Source organism: Halichoerus grypus, chromosome 14 (assembly GCF_964656455.1).
Source record: "Halichoerus grypus chromosome 14, mHalGry1.hap1.1, whole genome shotgun sequence".
Taxonomy (NCBI): Eukaryota; Metazoa; Chordata; class Mammalia; order Carnivora; family Phocidae; genus Halichoerus; species Halichoerus grypus.
Window position 1 is genome coordinate 84,802,402 of NC_135725.1, and position 6,346 is coordinate 84,808,747.

Here is a 6,346-nt window from a genome sequence, read left to right on the forward strand (position 1 = left end):
TTACTACTCAGAGTTCTCCAGATCAGCCGTGAAAAGTAGCTACCTGATGTGGCAGGATCCTTGTTCAAACCATGACACCCAGTGTTGCCTTTTCTTTGCTCTTCTTTTAATTATGTCACCTTCATTGTTAGAGAAACCCAAATCTTCTTTTTCTTTTTCTTTTTTTAATTATGTTAATCACCATACATCATTAGTTTTTCCAAATCTTCTTTTTCTTGAAGAAGGTGTTTTATTTGTATCTTTTAGATCTATTGTGGAAATAAAACAAGTTGTATCTAAAAAAAATAAATGATTATTTCTTATATGGAGAGAGGTTAATGGTAAAGCAGACATTTATGCAAAGATGTTTACTGCAAAGATCTACACTGAAAAAGTAAAGTCAGAGTAAATTTTTAGTTAAAACTGGATCCAGCTTACATGCAGATTCAAAAAATTATATAAGGCTTAACATATATATGATCAGGACATTGACCGGCAATATTCTATTAAGTAGTTTTGCAGGATTTTTCTGTTCTAAGAAGAATTTGTTGTACTCGCATTATTGTTTCCTTTGGGATCCCAGACAATGACTCTGTAGTCTGATTCATTAATATTGGTTGTCTTCTGCAGGGAGTATCCAGATTTGACCTGCCAAGTATTAAATTTTTAATGTATTACTAGTTCTTTCAGAGAGTAAGGCTTGTCTTTGTTCTTGTATTTTTGTACCAGTACAGCTTGAATCAGATAAGGATTTAATTTGTAGTATCACTAAATATGCCTCATTTAAAAAATACACACACAACACACATGTACAACTGTAAAAATGTTTATTGATGAAAGTATTTCAATATGAATTACTACCTTTTAAAATATTTGAAAGTATGCATTTCCAAATTTATTTTGAAAAGTGCCAGGGGGTGCTATGTGCTATGTACAACAAGTTAATTATTATGCTATTAACATTGATGATGTTGAATGTGTATTAGTTAATGTGTTAATGACGTGTTAATTACTGTACATGTTGTGAAGACCCTTCAGGCTTGTTCTATGATGCAACATGTCAACTTGAACCAGACCAAGTAATCTGCAAAGCAGACTGTAACTCTTAAAAATAACACTTGTAAACATAAATTATAAATTAAATTATGCTTTTTATTATCCTTTTTCTTTCTGGTAGAATGAATAAGTAATTCTTCTGCTATCTGCACCTGTTAGAACCTAATACTGTCAGACTGTTTTCCCCAAGAGGATTGGAAGAGATTTGTTATGCAATAACTTCCGCTTTGTTTACGCTCTGGCATTTAGTGTATATTTTATATAGATTCATGTGTTTTGCAACCTGAGGGATTCTTCTTTTTTTGTTTACCTGATTAATTTATAATGGAACACACTCAGTCTTTGTGTAAGCAGGTGAAAAGTAGCTTTGTTCGATTAGCGCCACTAGTTGATATTAAACCAATCTATACATATTTGTGATTCAGGCAATGGCTCTTCAAACTTGTTGGCCAGATAGTTGAAATCTCTGGAGATCAGTCATAAAAACTGGACGCCAATCTCAGATCATTTAAAAGAGGCCAGAATTGGCTGCTGTTTGAGAACATGGAATAATACATTTTTTTATATAAATACAGTTTGAAATGTTAAATATTTTAACTTTATTACTTCAACTTTTGAATTAATAGTGCCCATGTCTTCCTAATTGACAACATTTTTGGAAAATATACCTAGTGATAATCTTTAAGAGCTTAACTTGGAGAAATATAATAAAATTGATAATACAGTGTTATTTATATAATACTATTTTTATTTCTTCAAAATCACTGTTTCATATTAAAACAAAAACATCCATGAAGAACGAGCATTCACAAATGAACGAAATGTCTTATGGTGAGGATGTTTTTCAAATGACCCAGAACCAACTTTTAAAAATACAAAAAATAAAAGAGAAACAAATGTTCCTCTTAGGCAGTTACTCTGTTTTTAAGATTCTTTTAAAAAATAATACATACAAGAGAAGGTCAAGAGTTCAGGCTGTAAAGCTAGACTGTTCCAGGTTCAAATCCTCGCTTTTCACCATCTAGTTGTGTGACCGTGAGTGTGGGCTTTCACCACCATGCTGTGTCTCGGTTTCATGGTAATAAAAGTGGGCATGATAATAGTACCTCCCTCTTTGAATTGTTGGGATGATTAGATGAGTTAATACAGGTAAAGCACTTTCAGCAGTGCCTGGCACCTAGGAAGCACTCAATAAATGTGAGGTCTTATTAACCTACCTTTAATATTATACTGAAAATTATTTGGAAGCATTTAATTTCCACAAGCTCTTTGAATTCCCAGGGACCCATTATGAATGTGAGTTTTTGGTTTTCAGTCATTATAGTCTTGTACTTCATCACAGAAAAACATCTTATTTTTAATGATGATTTTATTACTCCGGTATTGTTTACACCCACCTGGAGTAATCGCAGGCTTTTTCGTTCATCTAACCTTGCTTGATTTCCTGTAGCACAGTTCTTGTTGAGATTAGTGTTGGCATGGAAGGGTGTTATGACCAGAACTTCGTCTCTCTTGCAAATATTTGTGTATCTCTTGTTTACAGCCCTGATGTCCTCTTGTAACACCCATGCAAAAGGGATTCTAATAAATCTTGTGCTCAGCATTACACATTGTTTGTTTTAGCTGCCTTCCACTTCATGCTTCCTCCTTTAAGAGCGGGCCATTACGAAAGGTTAGATTCACAGTTAGCAGACTTTAGCTCTCCCTTTTGAATCAGTGAGGTTGCCGTTTTATTGCTCTCCGACTTACACTTCAGTGATGAGAGTAAACTAGCATCAGATTAAAGGTCAGCAAATCCCATCAAAGAGAGGAATATTAGGGGCAGAGATAGTTGGAGAGGCAGCACACCACTGGGTATTGACAGGGTGATTCCAGGGTATCAGTCAGCAGAATTATAGCTGCCCAGAGAGTCAGTACAGCTTTAATGAGCCTGTGTGAAGAGGAAGAGGGTGGATTTATGTAGTTCCTCATAATTTTCTGTAGAGACTGTTATTGCAGACATTCTGTGGAGTGTTCTGGTCTTTCATTTAATTCAAAGGTCCTGGAGCTTATCCATCCTCTAAATTCCTTTTTGTTAGCTCAAATCAAAGTTGACATTTCCATGGTTTACCACCTAAAACACCCAGTTCAAAATCAGGTTTCTTTAGGCAATTTTGAAATCTATATATTGTTAATATAAATCTACAATCATATTTATATTAGTGCATACATATATATATCCTTTCAGAAAAGTAGATTGAAAAATAAACATTTTTTTCATAAGTAGGCAATGGGGGGAAATGTGCATTTACATGTTGCCCTCTAAGTAAGTGGAAAAAAACGGATTGTAATTATGTTATGGTGCTTTTCAAAAGGATCTTAATATTCATTCTCCTTAAATTGACTTTACTAATTAATTGTTTATATGGCCATTTGTATATGCCCCATCTCACTCTTTATGCCCCCAATACCCCTAAACTGGAAAACAAAACAAAACAAAACATTTTTTTTTCATCTCTGTAAGGGAAATGTTTTTAATTGTTCTAATGAGCAATACTATATTTAATTGTTATTTTCAGTCCACCTTGATTTTAATATGTCTTTGTAGTGAATGTGACTCACTTTAATTTCTTACCAGAAGGGGATTAAATCCCTGTGATTTCAAAATCTGGAATATGCTTTGGAAAGTCAAGATTTGTTTTTTGGTTTTTTTTAATGTCTTTGGATATTTTTGCTGTAGGTTATTTGCTTAAAGAGTTAGTGATATATAGATGTAGATACAGATATAGGTCCAGATACAGATGGATTCTTTTCAGTTAAGCTTTTATTTAATAGGTCACTAGAAAATACATGGTTTGTGAAAAAAATTATCAGTCAACTTGCACTAGGATGTTGTGTTTATTGTCAAGCCAGCCACTTTTTGTAATTTGTATTTAAAAATATGCTATTTTGATTATTTGTGAATAAATGGATGCCTTATTAACAAAGAGGTCTTGTTTGTGTGATTTGCTGCTTGGAAGATGCTTTCAAGCTTTTCTGCCATTGTCCTTTGCATGCCATGTGGGTGGTCGTGCTTTTCAGACACTTACATGGTCTTTAATGGAACAGAGTGATGGATGTGATACGACCGACCATGAGAAGCACAAATACCCTTTTCGAAGTTCATCCTTGACTGAAACATCTACAGTAGTTAAAGCAAAATGTAAACTCTGCAAGAGAGATGCATACAGATGAATATTAGGTAAAAATATAGAGCCCATCTTCAGTCGTTAATTAGATGCTGTATTTATATTAAAGAGCCAGCACACTTGAAACTAAAATCGTATGGAAAGTCTAGTAAAGTTCATGTTTCCTATAATCATGCCATGCTTCACAAAGCCTTTTCAATAAAACTGAGCCTGTGTCCTTTATAATAATACAGATAAAACTTTATGCCGTGCTGTTACATTGGAATGTACTGAGAATGCCAATGACCCTTGTGCGGTATTTACTAGCATATATGCTCTTTGGAGCAGTGCCTGTGCATCAAGGTAATTTGGCCTTACAAAAACAATAAAGTGGACGCTTCTTCCTATAAGGGGAAACAGGGAACAAGTGGGTATCTGCTATTCATAATGAAGTCAACTGACTGTAATTTTTATATTCACTTTTGAACATTTTAGAGAAAAGAGAAAGAAGATGGCCACAGCAAAAGCAAAGGAAGTGAATACAAAGATAAGCATAAGATTAATTATCTGATAGGGGCAGGATTCTTACTGCCATGAGGGATATATGAATGATGTTTACTGATCACTTTAAAATACACAATCTCATATTTTTAGATTTAGGTAGGTATACTTAGGTATTTTTAAATTACCTGGGGTCTAGTATTTTCATTTGAGAAAAATTATGAATGCAAAAAGGACCCTTTTTCTCCCCAAATTCTGACCAAAAATTTTGCATCATGTATGGATTACATGTATAGTTTTTTAAAAATACCATACATTTTACCTGTGAAATATTTGCTCAAATATTTCTAAAATAGGGGGCACCTGGGTGGCTTAGTCGTTAATGTCTGCCTTCAGCTCCGGTCATGATCCCAGGGTCCTGGGATTGAGCCCCGCATCGCATCAGGCTCCCTGCTCAGCAGGAAGCCTGCTTCTCCCTCTCCCACTCCCCCAGCTTGTGTTCCCTCTTTCGTTGTCTCTCTGTCAAATAAATAAATAAAATCTTAAAAAAAAAAAAAAAAAAGATTTCTAAAATAGTAATTGAGATGATGCATAACTTTGGTGTAATTTTAACTGATTTTAACAAAACACTGTGTGGCCAGTTAAACATGATAATGAGTAAATTCACAGGAAGAAGAGTCCTTATTTCAGGACAAATAAATGGCACTGTTTACTTTTCATGCGGTCCCCTACACATGGCCATTCTCTAGATTTCCGAGTTTATTTGAAGCGTGTGGCCAGAGACCACTAATAATGAGCAACTATCATGAGCATTTCATCATCAACATACATCAAAGTGCCATTCTACCACCGGAAGCAATATGAGAATAAAAGTAACATGAGAGAGCAAAAGAAGAAAACAGATACTTAGGTCATACAAATTGAGAAGGCAAAAAGCAATAAAGCCACATACCATTAAAATATGTTGCAAAGTAACAGCAACACAATATGACAAAGAAATTCTGTTATATAAAAAATACCAGATCGAAAAAAGAAAAGAACAACTTCGGTCAGATTTGACCATGTAGTGAACACTACCAGAAGTTGGATAAAATTTTAATTATAGGACAGATTTGTTTTAGATTACATTTGAAGATTGCAAAACTTCTGTATTTTTTTTTTTTTAATATTCATGGCATGGCTCTTGGTAATGTTTCATTATCACAGATGATACTTTGGAATCCTGTAACTAGTTCTTTGACTTTGGGAGATGTAGTGTTTTAATAAAAACAGATTTCAGTCTCTGTGACTTAAAGTGAATGCCACAATTATTTTTAAAGTGATGATTATGTGCTCTGTACTGTTCTAGGCAATTTTGCATATTTTATACCATTTAAACTTCATAATGATTTCTTGAGTTGCTGGTATCTCTGTCTACAGAGAATGAGCTAGAAGACTTGCCCACAAACAGAGCTAATAAGCAAGAGAGTCAGAATTTGAATCCAGGCTATGATGACTCCATATTCTCTCGTAAAGGTAGTATATTCTCCAGTAGTGTAGTTCATTTTTTGTAGTTGCAAAGTGACCTTAAAACCCAGTATTTCTCTGGGTGTTTGAGGTGTAATGGAACCCTGGACTTCGAGGAAGACAGATCTGTTTTTGAATCGTTGTTTTCACATTTACTA

The 6,346-nt window shown here is 34.2% G+C and overlaps 1 protein-coding gene across 4 annotated transcripts in view; it reads left to right on the forward strand.

The window, feature by feature from the left end:
• The window catches only part of PBX3 (PBX homeobox 3), a 210,938-nt gene that overhangs the window by 144,575 nt on the left and 60,017 nt on the right, over positions 1–6,346 (forward strand). The window lies entirely within an intron of this gene.